The sequence below is a fragment of the Elephantulus edwardii genome, unplaced genomic scaffold (genome assembly GCF_000299155.1).
Source record: "Elephantulus edwardii isolate Elephantulus edwardi_28Jun2011 unplaced genomic scaffold, EleEdw1.0 scaffold00222, whole genome shotgun sequence".
NCBI classification, from domain to species: domain Eukaryota; kingdom Metazoa; phylum Chordata; class Mammalia; order Macroscelidea; family Macroscelididae; genus Elephantulus; species Elephantulus edwardii.
Genome location: NW_006399972.1, coordinates 3,225,255 through 3,242,403, shown reverse-complemented (window position 1 = coordinate 3,242,403; position 17,149 = coordinate 3,225,255). Strand labels below are relative to the sequence as shown.

At 42.9% G+C, this 17,149-nt stretch overlaps 1 protein-coding gene and 1 pseudogene across 1 annotated transcript in view; one reads left to right on the top strand and one right to left on the bottom strand.

Moving 5' to 3' along the window:
- Positions 1 to 17,149, top strand: part of LIMCH1 (LIM and calponin homology domains 1) — a 559,635-nt gene that overhangs the window by 2,442 nt on the left and 540,044 nt on the right. The gene's annotated exons all lie outside the window — the stretch shown is intronic.
- On the bottom strand, positions 10,446 to 10,763 carry LOC102844569 (annotated as a pseudogene).

Genomic DNA, 17,149 nt, shown 5'->3' with positions numbered 1-17,149 from the left:
TTCCTTCCGGGAGGTTCCTCTTGAAATGTAAATACCTCCTCTGCGGCCATGGGGGAACTCAGGACCTGTAACAACAGATGGTTTTGCGCGCAGCCGCCAGGAGAACAAAGATTCCTGGGCTAAGGTAGCAATAAGGTAGTACTTAGTGCGCGCTGAATTCCCGGGGGGATTGTTATCACGAGACAATTGCCTCTCCTTTAGGGGCCCTGGCGTCTTTCTGCAACATCCTCATTGGTAGGGCTTTGTTTTCCACTTTTGTTCAGAGGGCGATTAAATTTCCCAAAGGCTTTTTTTAATCCCCCACCCACCCACCCTTGGCCTTTTTGTGTAGTCAGGAATTTCACCCTTTCAGAAACGGGGAAAAAAAAGTTCAGGTGCAACAGGTTAATCAACAAACTTTGCAGCTGGCTGTCTCCTCATCAGCCTTCCTGGGTTGAACAGAAAAACGCTCCTTCTTAATTGAAGGCTCAAAGAAGAAGCTGCCGGAGGTAACTTGTTGGTGAGGAATTTCTCGGCCTGCAGCCTTGGCTATTTGAGGACTGTGTTACTGGGCAGGAAATGTGGCCTGGGAACCCAGCTTCCACCTCACCCTGCCCCCAGCTTCTGCTGGAGCTGGCCGAGGAAGGTGGCCGCCCCACTGGAGTTAGACTCGGTGTGGTCACCGACCAGTAGGGACAGATCAGGTTGCTTGATAAGGCTTCCAGGGACTTTTTTTAGAGCTGCACTAACTGGCTGCCTGTGCGTTTATGTGGGTTGAGGGAGACTACGACATTAAACAGCAGATTCCAAGAAGGACTACTAGCAGGTATGCAAGGAGTGGACTCATCCACCCTGGGTGCTCAGTGGGCTCTGCTGTCTTCTCTCTTAAAGAAGACCTGATTATTATGAGTCTGATTGGGTTGCTGGCCAGTGAGAGAAAGAGGAGGCATTGTGCTATCTTTAAGATTTACAGACACCGGGAGAAAAGTGCAACAATGAATGAATGGAATTCCAAAATCTCTGTAGATGTTCATTGAAATGAAAAAGAAATAAATTAATTAAAAAAATGCTGAACATAGAAATTCCGTATGACCCAGCTATTCCACTTCTTGGAATATATCCTGAGAAAATGAGGACTGAGGCACAAATAAAAATTTTCACACCAGAAAAAAAAAAGACTTACAGACACCAAACCCTGGAGGGGGACTGGGGGAGGTTCTGCTTGCCTGTGGGGGTCACTGTCAGTCTGAATCAAACACTGGCAGTTTCTGAGAGCAGGTACCATGGAAAGGGCCTTGTTGGTGTAGTGATTAAGCATTGAGCTACTAATGAAGAGATTAAAGATGTAAACCCATCCTCCGTAGTCCCCCAAGAGAAAGGTGAGACTGGGCTCTCACAGATTTGTAGCCTTAGAAACTCAATGGGGAAGTTCTGCTTGTGCTGTAGGGGTTTTATGAGTTGGAATCAACTCCTTGGCAGTGGGTTGGGTTGGGTTGGCTGGTAGCAGGTATGTTGTTAAGAGCCATCGAGTCGACTCCAACTCCTAGCAACCCTATGTATAACAGCTCTGAACCCTGCTTTGTCTTGTATGAGAGTTGCTAATTTCCTCCTGTATTCCTTTCCTAGAAGATCTTTCTAAGCAAAGAGCTAAGGGTAAACCAGACAACCCAAACCTGTTACTGTGACCCTGTAGAACCCCAGCTGACTGGCGCAAGCAGCCTGTCACAGTTTGTCTCATGGAGAAGCTGGGGAGTTTAAATCCCTCTTCTTTTGGTTAGTGGCCGAGCGCTTTAACCAGGGGATAAGTATAACCCACTGCCTGGCAAGTCAGTTCAGAAGTATAGCTATTCTACAGGCCCAGGTGAAAAGGCTCTATAGGATTTCTAGGCCTGTGATTTCTATGGAAACAGGCTGGGAACTTGTTTCTGCTTGTCACAAACAGCCAGCATTCTGATTAGCAGCCTGGGCTTAACCCCTGGTGCCACCAGGGCTGCTTCATGAGATAAGTCTGTCTTGTCTGTCTGTCTCTCTCTCTCTCTCTCACACACACACACACACACAAAAGAGAGAGAGAGACACACACAGGCACGCACGCGCACACACACACAGAGAAAGAGAGATATTGAGAACCCAAGAAAGCTATTGAGTGCATAGCTGATCCTCCACTGGGTTTCAAAGGCTGTGGAAATCACATGAGAGGAGATTGTCTATCTTTATCCTGAGGAGCAATTGGATTTGAACCACCAGAGAGGCAGAGTCTACAGCTTAGGTCAGACTTGGAAACTGGCTTCCCAGAGAGTCAAGCCATGGCCTATTGCTATCTAGCTGCATGACCTTGTGCAGCCTGCCTTTCATTCCAGTGTCTCCTCCTAGCTCAAATACCTTTCTTTCAAAGATAGCTCTACTTGTTATTAACAACAACAAGAATAACAAGAGCTGTTGTTGAGAAGATCTGTAAAACAGAGGAACGAATTCTAGCTTCTCTACCTTATGGGAGTGCTGTGAAAGTTAAAGAAGTTAATGCATTTAAGATGCTTAGAATAGGGCCTAATATGCATCAAGTGCAGCATAAGTGATGGTTAGTGATTATAATTATCATTAATATTACTACTGCTGCAATTCTTCTATTAAATTAGGAAAAACCCCCACCACTGCCATTGAGTGAAATCTATTTTGGGTTTTTTGAGGCTGAAAATCTTTATGGGAGGAGATTGTACATCCATGTCCTGAGGACAGCTGGTGGATTGAAACTGCTGACTCTTAGGTTAGCATCTCAACACACTATGTCACCAGAGTTCTTTTAACTACTATTACTAGGAAAATAAAAAGTTGAATTTCATTTGGAAAAATTCTGTCAGGGACCTCTCCAGAGTACTGAAGAGCAATGATGTCATTATGGAGACTAAGGTGTGCCTGATCCAGGTCTTTGCAATTACTTGCTATGCATCAGAAAGCTGGACAATGACTAGGGGGGATAGAAAGAGAATTGATGCCTTTGAGCTGTGTTATTGGAGAAGAGTACGGAATATACCAGGTCTGCTCGGAGAACAAACAGGCTTGTCCTGGAGACGATGAGACTATGTTGCTCCTTGGAAACAAGGATTCTGAAGCTCCATCTGATATACTTTGGGCATGTTGCAAGGAGGGACCAGTCCTTGGAGCAGGACATCATGCTTGGGAGGGTGGAGGGACAACATAAGAGAAGACGACCCTGGATGAGATGGATTGACTAAGTGACTGGGGTAATAGGTGTGGGTGTGTGTTGGAGACAATGAGATTGGCTCCGGATAGAGCAGGGTTCAGAGCTGTTGTACATAGGGTCGCTATGAATCACAAGTGACTTGACAGCACATAACGGCAACAACAACAACAGGGAAACTGTGATGACCTAGTGGTAAGAAGCTGTGCTGTAAGCACAAAGCCATGCTGTTAGAATCCATCATCTGCAGATCTGTAGGGAGGATGGGCAATCTTCTCTCTTGGGACTTACTGCCTCTCAAAACCTGCTGGAGGGTCAGCTATGACTCGGTTCCAACTTGACGCTGTATAACAACAGCAACGGGCTCAGGGGTGCCAGAGATTGTTAGAATGGTGCAGGATTGGACGAGATTCAGGTCTGTTGTTCATCGTGTCCTTTTGAGTCATACTCAACTCCTTGGCACCTAACAACAACAACAACAAAAACAACTTACAATAGAGTTTTTTGGTGCTTAGTAGCAACAAAACCTGGCTAGCTTAGAAAGAAAAATCTTAAGAATTCTAAATTTCTAGCATAAAAACATAATCCTATTCTTCAGGGATCTCATTGTGTTATGTCACCTTACTAACTGGACTGGAAATGAAATAGGTGCTGTGTATTAGTATAAGGAGATCTGGTGGCACTGTCTCTTCTTGCCATCAAGATGAGACCCACTTACGGTGACCCTCCATTCGGCTTACAAAGGGCGTAATTGCACAGGAGGAGACTGCCCCTCTTTTTCCTGCAGAGCCACATTAATAGAATCGAGCCACTGATGGTTCCTTATATTACTATAAGGAGCTCTGGTGGTACATAAGTTGCTAAGCTGCATCAACTTGGAGCACAGCAACAACAACATGTATTACTGTGTTGTCGTTTAGGTGCTGTCCCTTTGATTCTGGTTCGCAGTGACTCTGTGCATGCCAGAATGAAACCCAGCCCGGCCCTTCACTCTTTTTACTATTACTCCCATGTTTGAGCCTATTATTAGGTCAGCCCATCTTGTGGAGGGTCTTCCTCTTTTTTTCTGATCTTTCACTTTATTATAGCCTCAAAACTCAAATTCATCGCCATCAAGTTGGAACTGACTCATAGCTGCCCCTCCAGAAGGGTTTTGGAGGCTGCAAATTGCACAGGAGGAGATCACCTGTCTGTCTCTCTCAGGGCAGCTGGTGGATTTGAACTTCTGGAGGGGTGGAACATGTGGATTGGCAGCAATGATACTATGACTTCTGGTGGCCTAGTGGTAAGGAACTGTGCTGCCATCCCAAAGGCATCTAGTTCAAATCTACCAGCTGCTCCTCAAGAGAATGATAGGTAATCCCCTGTGCAATTAAAAAAATTGCCTCTGAAACCCCACTGTAGGGTCAGGCACACAACAGCAATGATTCTAGAGGTCCGTTAAGGGTTAGAGAATTATTCCTCAATTTTGCTTTGAATTTTTAAATCTAACATTGTCTTTGTTGCCAAACTCCAAGCACAATGCTCAAAGGCTTTCCTGTTGTAAACTACCCATTTGTATAACTTTGCAGAAATTATACAAATTATGATGGCTTGAATATTTACCTCCTATGCAGTAATGTTTTGTTCATCAGAGTTGTATCAACTTTCCGGCATTCCCCATTTCTTTCCCTCCGTTGGTTTCTTTTCTTTTGTCTTCTAATGGTGTTTATTGAGCTGAAAGCGTGTGTTGAGGGAGCTCCCTAAACCAGAAACTCCTAAACTCCTTTAAACGATAAACAGTATTGCATCCTGATCATTAATCAAATAAATGGGAATTAGATACAAGAGAGCTACTCAGTGAAAATTGCTTTATTTTTAAAAGCAGCAAATTCTAAAAGGAGAGTGAACAGCTCCAGCCATGCACAGGCGCTAGGGAAACTGAGGCAGGAAGTCAGTTTAGCAGGCATGTCCTTGTCACCTGCCTTTCACTTGACTGTGAACACTAGTCAACCCCACATACTGAAATAAAAGATGTGTCTACAATAAGAAAAGCCAGAAGGAGCTCGGGTGGCCTAGTGGCAAGAAGCCGCGCTGCAATCCCAAAGGCATGTGGCTCAAAGCCACTAGCTGCCCTGTGGGAGAAGGATGGGCCATCTCTTCCCCTGAAATTACCTGCCTCTGAAAACCTGCTGGAGGGCCAGTTGTGGTTTGGTTCAAACTCGATGGTACATAACAACAAGGGTTTTTGTCTTGGTGTTGGAGAAGAACATTGAATATCCCCATGGATTGCAAAAGCCAACCAGATATGTCTAGGGAAAAGGCCTGCTAGAGTGCTTTTTGGAGGCACGGATGGCAAAGATTCACCTCACATACTTAGGGCATAGGCTAGGATACTCTATTCCTTGGAAAGGGACTTGGAAAGGTGTAGAGTTGAGCAAAAGAAAGATCCTCAGTTGGATGGGCTGACGCAGTGACTGCAGCAATGGACTTAAGTGTGTCGGAGATGCTGAAGAAGGCACAGGGTTCAGATCATTCATAGGGTTGCCAGGAGTTGTACTCCATGGCAGCTACCATCACCACCAACAAGAGTTTGTTAACAGAGAGGCAATTCTGGTTTTCTTGGTTTCTCTCCAGCGCCCTTGTCTCTCCAGCCTTATCAATCCTTATCTGTTCTGATCTACGCTTTGTCCCTTCAATACCAACACAGAGGCCTAAATGTCACTGGACCTTGGTTTCAGTCTTGACTTGGAATAAGCTCTAAGGTCTTTAGTGGAGGGATTGAGAATTTCAACCCAACTCAGTGTGGAAGTTGCTGGTCTCATTCCCTAAGTTTAAGCCACATGCCGGGAGGACTTGGACCGTGTAGAGTATAGCATTGTACTTGTGGCCTAATTCTATTTCACATTGAGTGGGGATCAGTGCTGGAAGGGATCAGTTTGCCATTTTGTGTCCTTTCTCCCTGCCCATGAGCAATGGCTTTCTTATTCAACTGGGACCTGATTCTGAAGATTAAAAACACAGAAGGTCCCTTAATGCTCAGATAGTAGAAGATGCTGCTTCGTTTGGCAGGAAGGAGAATTTAAGAATAGCCTTTAAAATAATCTAGCATTCATTTAGTGGCCAGTAATGAACGACATTTATGATGTAATTAGAAGTGTGAGCATATTACCATAAGTTATTTAGTCGTTCTTTCTCTCCACATCTGCAGAAACTTAATGACAACTTATTACAACAGAGCTTTAACCTTCCAAGTGGCCCTCTAGCTCTGCATGGAGAGCTGAGGAAGATAAAGGAAACCAGCTCTGGCTAGATAGATGGAGAAGTGGGTCCTGGTCTGAATAGATATGTAAATCAGAGCTAGCCACTTCTTTCTCCTAAGGACATTTAAATAGTCTGGCTTGTTTGTATACAAAGCTGCTATGAGACAATGCCCTCACATGGGAGGGGGGAACTGTGAGGTCCCATAAATTTGGGAAAAGGGGAAATCTGGTGGGAGGTGGAGTAGTCACTTCCCATCCTGGCATCTCCTTGGAAACCGAGTTAGCATTAAAGCTCCAAATGGGCCTACTGAACCCTGGCCACCAACAAGAGTTAGGGTGGGGCGTGTGTTCCCAGCAACTGGCTTTCTTGGCCCCTGCACTAGGCTGATGGGTGACAATAAAGCTTCACCATGACATGATCCAGACATCTGGCCATGGTTCTGTGGGTGACAGGCAGTGCTAAGTGGAGCCAGGCAGCTCTCAGAGTTCTGTCAACCGACCTCGCAGCTTCTCTTCTTGCTCTGGACATTTCTGATGTTTGAAAGTGCCATAGCTACAGGGTAATATGATGAAGATGGTGATGATGATGATGATGATGATGATAATAAAAGTTAATATTCACTGAATGCTTACTATGTTCCAAGCACTGGGTTCCAGTCTTTCTGTGTATGAATTCCTTATGAAGCGAGTCATTGTTGAATCAAGTTCTGCCCTGGGGGTGCAGTAATAAAGTGCTCCATTGCTAACTGAAAGGTTGGCAGTTCAAGCCCACCAGCTGCTCTGTGGGAGAAAGGTGTGGCAGTCTGTTTTCATAAAGCCTACGTAGCCTTGGAAATCTTATGAGGAGCTTTTACTCTGTCCTACCGGATAGCTATTGAAAGCTCTGAAGAGTCAGCACCATTGCAGTGGGCTTAGATTTTGATTTTTTTTTTCTTCTTAATTTGTTGAGTCAAAATTCAATAGATGGTGATGTGTCAGAGTAAAACTCTGTAGGATGTTCAGTAACTGATTTTTCAAAAGGGAATCACGTGTTTTCTGAGATGTTTCTGGGCGGACTTGAATCCCACCAGTAAAGCTTGTTAACCATTTGAACCACCCAGGGAATCCTATCTTTAAAAGTACTCTTACTGGGTCCTTCCGTCGATGGTGTCATCGCTTGCTACGTGTCAAGTTTCTAACCAAAAGATTGGTGGTTCAAACCTGGCAGCTTCTGTGCAGGATGGGCAGCCTCTTCTGTAACACGTTAGAACCTTGGAAATCTGAAGGTCATCCTGAGGTGAAACAGCCTCAAAGGCAGTGGGTTGGATTGTTTTGGCTTTTGAGAGATATCTTGCCTATAGTTTACAAGATAGTGGGTAGTGGAGTTAGGATTTTAATTCAAAGCATATAAAAAATTCTACACATTATATATCTATATGTCTCGAAAAATTGAGAGTCGAAATTGCATTTTAAAGGGAGTAAGAAACTTGTCCAGCGTCTGTCAGTAAATGTTAGAGCGCCAGGATTCCTCCCAGGTCGTCTGGCTTCACTGCCCTTATTATCTCATCCCTAGTATTGTGCAAACACCCTCGGAGAACTGAGCTCTCGTCTTTGACTGAGCTGAGGTTATTTTACATCCCCTCTATCCTGTTATGTGGGTCCACAGACAGATTTCGGAAGTCGTGGTTCTTTCTGTTGGTGTTAGTAGCCACCAGGTTGGCTCCAATGCCAACAAAATGTTTCCTGTGTCAGACTGTACCATCTTCGTGATCATTCATTGTTGTTGGTGGGTTAGAGCTCCGTCTTGGGATTCCCCAGACTTGTCCATTCCCAGTTTTTTTCTTTCAACAGCAGGACTAGTTAATGTTCTCCTCCCTTGGAGAGACTCCCTCAATGTGACCAAGGTGGGGAAGGGAACTGCACCATGGACGAGCTGAGGACAGGGAAGAGTAGGGAATCCTCAGTGATGCTACGGGGGGCCTTCAAGTGAGAGGAATCAGGCCCCTCACCACTGCTTGCTGGCTGCCCTTAGACCTAAAGTTTCCAAGGTGGAGCTTAGCTCATTGGAGTTGTTTGCAGGTCAGTGTTGTCAGAGTCTGGTTCCCATCACCTGTTATTACTGTTGCGAGCTCCAGTCATGCCAGGGACATTTTATTAGGCCAGGAGGCAGAAGGGCAAGTAATTAGCTCCCCCGACCCCTTGCTGGTTTTTGCTTTTTATTTTTTATTGTAGTAAAATCTACCCAAAGTAAATTTTGTCATTTTAACCATTTTTCAAGTATACAATTCAGGGGCATTAATTACACTCACATAGTATATAATTGTCCCCAGTATTGGTTTGTAAAACTTTCTCATCTACCCATGAGATCCATTTTGCTCTCCTCTCAGTTTATTTTAACTATTCATTTACTTTCTGGCTCTTTGCATTGGTGTCCTTTAAGTATCTTATAAAAGTAGAATCATAGAGTCTTCATCCTTTTGTCTTATTTTACTTGTTTTCCAAGTTCAACCAACCATGCCAGGGCATACATAAGTCCTTCATTTCTCTTTAGGATTGAATAATATTCCACTGTGAGTATTTATCCATACTTTTGTCTTGAACTGTTTCCACCTTTTGGGCATTGTGACTAATGCTGCAATGAACAGAACACTGGCATAATTGGTTTGTTGTTTTGTTAAATCTCACTGGCTCTTTATCTTGTGGTTTCCTAATGAGGACAGACATGGTAGAATATTTTACATTTATTGTATTGTGATGATGGGTCATCTTAGGCTCCTGGTCTATATTAGTTAGGAATGACTGAGTAGTCAATGTGTGGTGTTTATTGTTTGCTAACGGAGAAGCTTGCACTAGTCCTCGCTGCTACATTCTCTGGAGAGTTGGAGCAAAGACCTGATACCTCTGGGATCTATTTGGAGTTGCTCTTCAAGTATGGGAGCCAAAGGACGTCTCTTTCCAGTGCTGATGTGTTTAAGTGCTGTCAGCACACCTGTCCGTGGCCTCCACCACAGCTCCTTCACCTTCTGGAGAGTTCTGCCATCTGGACAAGATTTCACCTGGGAACAGTTTTGTTGTTGAGTTCAGCCAAGAGGCAGTCACTTCTGTGAGAGCGGGTTGGCGTCCTCTCCTGCAGGTATTCAGCTCCCATCCTGAAGGACTCCGGGGTCTGAACCACACAGTGCTGTGACTTCTGGGAAACTTTGCTCATACTTGGAATCCTTGCTACTGGCATTCCAATCTACCCCTGCCTTTTATTTTCTTTTAATGGTTAAGGGCTGAATCAATTAATACTAGTTGGGTTTGGTGGTTTTTTTTTTTCCCCCACTGTATAATCTTCATAGAAAACAGATTTTTTTAAAAACCCAGTTCATTGTTCAGTGGTTTTAAAAATGGCACTATACAATTTCATAATCTTTCATTTGTTCTGGAGTATATGTGTGTGTTTATATTTTAAGCACAAGGAAGGCATCAGATACATTTTTTTTTTTTGTAGGTGGGAAACAGGATGACTTCAGTGTAGGTAAATGAGGTAAAGATAATAGAACTTTGTTTTTAAGGAATTGAGAAATATAAAAATAACTCAAACTGGAAGTTTAGTAGATGATACAGAGGAAAAAAGGCTTAAAAAAAACAAAAACACAAAGGAATGACAGACTTTTGAGAAGGGTTTTGTCTGGATGTGGGGAGATATTTTATCTCCCGCTGTAAGGAAGAATGATGTCATGAGCTTCAGTTCTGCTGTGGTAAAATTCCATGTTTGTGATATTGAAAATAACTCCAAAAGATATGCCCTCATCCTTCTGACCATGATCTCAGGGAATTATCTTTAGCTGTTATTGTTGTTGTTAGGTGCTTTCAAGTTGAACATGACTCACAGCCATCCTGCGAACAGTGGACCTAAACCGTGTCCTATCCTGTGACATCCTCATCATCTCTAATATACATTCCTTCTTTTTTCTTTTTGAGTGAAGAAACATCAATATTTTATTTTCCTATAGGTACCGTTTTCTATTGCAGCAACATAATTTCAAATTAAAAACAAAATGTTAGAACTGGATCACTTGGACCTTTCTCTTCTTATTACCTCCCTGTTCAAAAGGCTTGCATCTCTTAATGGCCAGCATCCTCTTGGACCTGCAGTTAGGCTCAACACATTCAAGCCTCAGTACAATCTTCTTTGTGGTTTTAGTTTTCTGGAAAATGGCCTTTGCCTGCCTGCTATAGCCACTCTGCTTCCAATCATAGCGCCTCTTGCCTTGAGAGTATGGGGAGTCCCTTCCCTTCTTGTACTGGGTCACTTTGTGTGGTTGATGCTTGCCATACTTCTTACAGAAGGTCCTTCGGGTTTTGGGTACATTGACCATCTCTGCAACAGAGTTGTCTGCGCAGCGTAAACTAGAACTTTATGGTGTGTGTTCCTCACCTCGCTCTGCTCGTGCCTTTGAGTCCATTCTTACAGTCCACACCATGTCAATCCATCTTGAAGATCTTCCTCTCTCTTGTTGACCTTTCACCTTTCTAGGTATAATATTCCTTTCCAAGAACTGACCCCTCCTAACAACAGGCCCCAAAGTAGGTGAAACAAAACTTCATCCTCACCTCTAAGGAGCCCCAAGACATGCATATTTGTTCTCTTGGTAGTCCATGGGATATCCAGCACTCTTCTCCAACACCACAGCTCAAAGGCACTGAGTCTTCACTATTGTCAGGTGTTGCCACGTTGATTTGTTTGCATTGCAACCCCACGTGCAACATAACGAAAATTGCTGCTTGTTCCTGGACCATCCTCACAGCCATGGGTATGTTTGAACTCATTAAAGGCGCTGTGGCAATCCCTCAGTTATTTCTTTTCATTGTGAGTCATGCGAAATCAGTAAACAAAGTTCCAGAAAGTTTTATGCCTTTCATGTCGTTAAAGTAACCTTTACTTTGAGGCAGGAGCTCCTCCTTATTTTAGGTCAAGTGCCTTTCAAGCTGAGTGACTCATCTTCCACTAATATATTAGATACGATTCCACTGCTATCCCTCAGGTTTTCACTGGCCAACTTTTTTTTTATTATTAATTTTTTCTTTTTAAATTTTTATTGTATTATTTTTACGTGTATCGTCAAATCAGATCTGACTGGTACAGGAGGAGATTGCCCCCTCCTTCTCCAGCAGAGCATCTTGTGGATTTGAACCGCATACCTCTGGGATTGTAGGGTTTTTTTTATTATTAATTTTAATGAAAGTTTACATAGACTTAGGATTTCCAGTCATTCATTGTTGCACTTTTCTCCCTGTCCAATCCCTCCCCCCAATTCACTCTTCTCCTTGAAAAGTAATAGAAAAAGTCTTTCATTATTATGCAATCCCTACCCCAATGTTCACTCCACTGTACAGCCTTCATTCTGGACTGCTGTAATGACAATAATACCCAATCATATATCCCTTTTAAACAGTTCTCTCCCTCATCTGTTTCAATGCAGTATACATCATTCCTCCCCTCCTTCTCTGTCTTCCCTCAACCTTGATGTCAGTCTCATTTTACAATAGTGGCCCTATGCAATATTTGTCCTTTTGTGACAGAGATATTTCACTCAGCACAATATCCTCCAGGTTAATCCATTTTGCATAATATTTCACTAGTTCCTTGTTTTTCAATGCAGCAAAGTATTCCATTGTGTGAATATACCAGAGCCTCTCTATCCATTTGTTTGTTGATTGGCACTTGGGTTGTTTCCAGCTCTTTACTGTTTTGAACAAAGCTACAATAAACATGGGTGTGCATTTTTTTTTAAGTAAATGAACAGGTCTTTAATTTTTCCTAGTCTGTCTTAGTTGGGAAGCTCCTGTAAAACCCATCCACCATAGGTGACCTGGCTGGTATCTGAAATACTGGTAGTATGGCATCAAGTATTACAGCAACATGTGAGGCACCACCGTATGGAAAATGGACAGCCAGTTTAGGTCATGTAGTGATATAATGTACATGAATTTTTCCCCCAGCTAAACTGTCCACAGCTTCAGTTTGCTCAGCTCCATGGTCAACACTCTTGGCACCAGCAGCCAGGAAATAAAAAAAAAAAAACGTATCAAGGTGGGAAAGTCTGCTGTTAGGGACCTCCCTAAAGTACTCAAGAGCAATGGTGTGTCTTTGGAGACTAAGGTGAGTCTGGTACAGGCCATAGTCTTTGCAATCACTTTTTATGCATCAGAGAATTGGACAATGACTAGGGAGGATAGAAGGAGAATTGACACCTTTGAGCTGTGGTGCTGGAGAAGAGTATTGAATGTACCATGGACTGCCAAGAAAACAAACAGACTCATTCTGGAGAGGGTTAAACCAGGCTACTCCTTGGAGGCAAGGATTCTGAGGCTTCGTCTGACATACTTTGGACATGTTGTGAGGAGAGACAGGTCCTTGAAGAGGACATCATGCTTGGGAGGGTGGAGGGACAGCGCAGGAGGGAACACCCTCTATGAGGTGGACTCATTCAGTGACCCGGGTAATCGAAATGGGTGTGTCAGAGGCAGTGCGGTTGGCACAGGATAGAGCAGGGTTTAGGGCTGTTGTACATAGGGTCACTATGAGTCGCAAACGACTTGACGGCACATAACAACAAAAACAACAAACTGATACTCTTCACAAGACAGTGTCTTTACTGGAACCTTGAGAACAAAATGGTGGTGGTAGTTAAGTGTCATCAAGTTAACTCCGATTCATAGTAACCCTATATGTATGACAGATTGATGGGGCCTGCTCCTGCTTTATCCTCATAATTCACACTATGGCTGTGCTCAAGCCAGTTATTGTTATTGCTCTGCCAATCCACCTCTTTGAGAATCTCCCTTCCCTTCTTTGACCTTCTGTCTTTCCATGCATGATGTTGCCTTGTAAGGACTGGCTCTTCCTGACCAGTCTAAACCTCACCATCCTTACTTCTAAGAACCACCTTGGCTGCTGATTTGCTTGTTCTTTTGACAATTCAGTCCTCAGTACTCTTCACCAGCACCACAACACAAAGACTTTTAAAAAATTCATTATCCAACTTTCACCAGCATGTGAAACAATAGAAAATACCATGGATTAGGTGAGGTTCACCTTAATCTTTAAAGTTACACCCTGTTACCATGTTGTCACCAACATGTCTTTTAATTTCTTGACTGCTGCTATCATGAGTGTGGATTGTGAATTTAAGCAAAATTAAATCTTTGATAAATTCACTGTTGTCTCCATGTATCATGATGCTGCCTCTTGCTCTAATTGTGAGTAGTTTTGTTTTCTTAATGTTGAGGTGTAATTTATATTGAAGGTTATATATAGTGTTTGATCTTCTTCAGTAAACTCTTCAAGACCTTCACTCTCAGCAAGCAAGAGTGTATCAGCCACACTATGCAGATTGTTGATTCCTCCCATCCTGATGCTACTTCCATCCTCATCTAGTCCATTTTCTCAGCTTATTTTTTTAGCATACAAATTGAATAGGCATGGTAAAGGGATACCCTCCTGACACAATCATCTTTCTGGATTTTAAACTAAGGAGTATCTCTTTGTACTGTTCAAATAACTACTTCTTAGTTCATGTACAGGTTCCACATGAGCACACATCTACATGGTTTAACACTGCATTGCTGCGATGAAAATCTTAGTTAAGCTGAGAGAGCTTCATGTTTCCACTGCCTTGTATCCTTCCTTTGATAGTTATTGATTATTACTATAGGATGCATTTATTCTTCTGGTCAGTCTTAGAAGTTGGGCATATCCAACCCACTTATCCCTACATAACCCATTAAGAGATCATGTAAGAATGGACTTGTACTTGCCTTTCAAATAGAAGTCAAGGGTAAAAGAGCTTTGTGGCCTTTTTTTATTTCCATGATACAGCACAGCTATAAAACTCAACAGCCTTTATTTTCACCAAGTGGGTCTGCACTCAATCAGGAATTGAAGTTATATTTATGATGATGAGTATATAGTTATTTTTTCCTCTCTCAAAACCAAGAGAGAAGAAAGTAAAACCATTAGTCACTGAGTTGATTCTGCCTCCTGGTGCCCCCTGTTACACAGTACAACTCTTATGGAATTTTCTTGACTGTCAGAAGAGACGGAGACCTTCACTGAGATGGATTGACATGGTGACCATAGCAGTAAGCTCATGTGGGCCAGAGATGATGAGGATGACACAGGATAGGACAGGGCGCAGATTTCTTGTTCATAGGGTATCTAGGACTCCTTGTCAACTCAGTGGCACCTAACAACAACAATAACCATCTTAATGTACAATGACCTTGTCTTTAAGGAGTTGCATTACTAATCCAAAGGTGAGTTTTCCTCTCCACCAGCAGCTCTGAGGGAGAAGATGGATAATCTCCTCCCAGGCCATTTACAGCCTCTGAAAGTCCACTGGAAGGTCAGCTGTGAGTTGGTTCCAACTCAATGGTAACAGGAATCTTAATGAAAGCAGATTCTCAGGGCTTTTTTCTGTGGTCTTACTGTGTGGTTTTAAATTGCCAACCTTTAGATAGTAGCCAGTTACAAATGGCTTGTGTTACATAGGGACATTTTTCTTTCCTAAAAAATGCTTTACTCTTTTTAAAATATATGCCTCACATTTTCTCATGCCTCTCTCCACCCCTAAAGGAAATAGGTACAGCCAGGGTGTTCCTAAGGGTCAAGACTGTTGTATGCCCATTGAGTTGGAACCGAAGAAGGATGGTAAATCTTTCTCTCACATACTTGGGACCATTTGTCAAGAGGGGTTAGTCCTTGGAAAAAAAAATTATCATACCTGAAAGGTGAAGGGTCAGAGAGAGAGAGAGGAAGATCCTCAAAGAGATGGATTGACATAGTGACTCCAGCAGTAAGCGTGAACATGTAAGAGATGCATGGCAGTGATTGCGAGGTGGTGCAGGATAGGACCACAGTTTAATTAGAATTGAACTTAGAATGAGAGGCAAATGTTCCAAATGCCATTCCATTACCTATGTTGTTTTAGTTGATAGGTGTCATCAAGTTGATTGCAAAAACTGATTTTATGAACAGCAATTCTGAGTCGCTAGACCACCAGCACTCTTTAGAGTTGTTGTTCTTGTTATGTACTGTCGAGTTGCCTGCAAGTCATAGTGACCCTACGTACAACAGCCCTAAACCCTGCTCTATCATATGCCAATCTCATTGTCTCTGACACACCCACCCCCATTACCCTAGTCACTGAATCAATATCAAGGGTTTTCCTCTCTTGCGCTGTCCCAAGGATGACATCTCCCTCCAAGGACTGGTCCCTCCTTGCAACATGTGCAAAGTATGTCAGACAAAGCTTCAGAATCCTTGCCTCCAAGGAGCAGCCTGGTTTCACCCTCTCTAGGATGATTAGAGTAGATATAAAAATATTAAGAAACTATCTTACATACTTTGCTCTTGCTGAATCTTTTAATTCAGTCCTATGTTTAGTATTCACTCTGCACTGAGTGGGGTATGCTCTGGTGGCTTAGGGGTAAGGTGTTGTGCTATCAACCCAAAGGCATGTGGTTCAAATCCACCAACTGCTCCATGGGAGAAATACGGGCAGTATCCTGTGCAATTTACTGCTGCTGATTATCCACTGGAGGGTCAGCTCTGAGTAGATCCCAACTTGGTATATAACAACAGCAAACACGTGTGCTAAATTTTCACTGGCAATACTTGATTTTTTAAAATTTACTGTTGGAAAGTGGATTCATTTATCCAGGTTGTTCCAATCTAAGCCTAATTAAAATGCTTGCAATAACTGAAATCAAGTACCATTATTATTCCTTTTAATACTTGCATTCCTAAGGATGCAATTCCTTGTGTTTTTTTAAGAAATTTTATAAAAAGAATTTATTATTTGTGTGTGTATACTATCAAATCGGATCTGACTGGTACAGGAGGAGATTGCCTCTTCTCCAGCAGAGAATCTGGTGGATTTGAACCATATACCTCTGGGATTGTAGTACAACTTCTTGCCACTAGGCCACCAGAACTCTTTAATTCCTTGTGTTTAAAAATCTTTCCTCTCTCTCCCCCTCCTGTTTCTCCACTCCCTCCCTTCCTCCTCCCTCCCCAATTTCCTTCTTCTCTGTCCCTACCTCTCTCTTTCTCTCTTTCCTTGCCATCAAGTTGGAATTGTTCATACCTAACCCTCCAATGAATTTCTGACTGTAAATTACATGTAAGGACATTGCCTGACTTTCTTCCTTGGAGCTGCAGGTGGATTTGAACCACCAGATCTGCGTGGCCTTTGAGTTAGCACTGCAGCTACCAAAGACTAGTCTACTGGTGTGCCATGACTTTTACATGTAAACTAATAAAATAATACCCATCAACAAACGAATGAATAGAGAAGCTGTGGTATATTCACACAATGGAATACTATGCTGCATTGAAAACCAAGGAACTCATGCAATGTTATTCAAAATGGGATAGCCCTGGAGGACGTTATGCTGAGTGAAGTGTCTCAGTCACAAAAGAACAAATACTGCATGATGCCACTGTTGTAAAACAGGACTGACATCAGGGTTGAGGGGAGACTGAGAAAGATGGGCTCAATAATGTATGCTGCACTGAAACACATGAGGGAGAAGACTGTTTAAAAGGGATATGTGATAAGGTATTTTTGTCATGACAGGAGTCCAGAGTGAAGACTGCATCGTGGAGTGGACCTGGGGGGAGGGTTTGTCAAACAATGAAAGAATTTTACTTTTCCAAGAGGGTAGTGTACTGGGGGGAGGGTTGGGAGGGAAGAAAAAT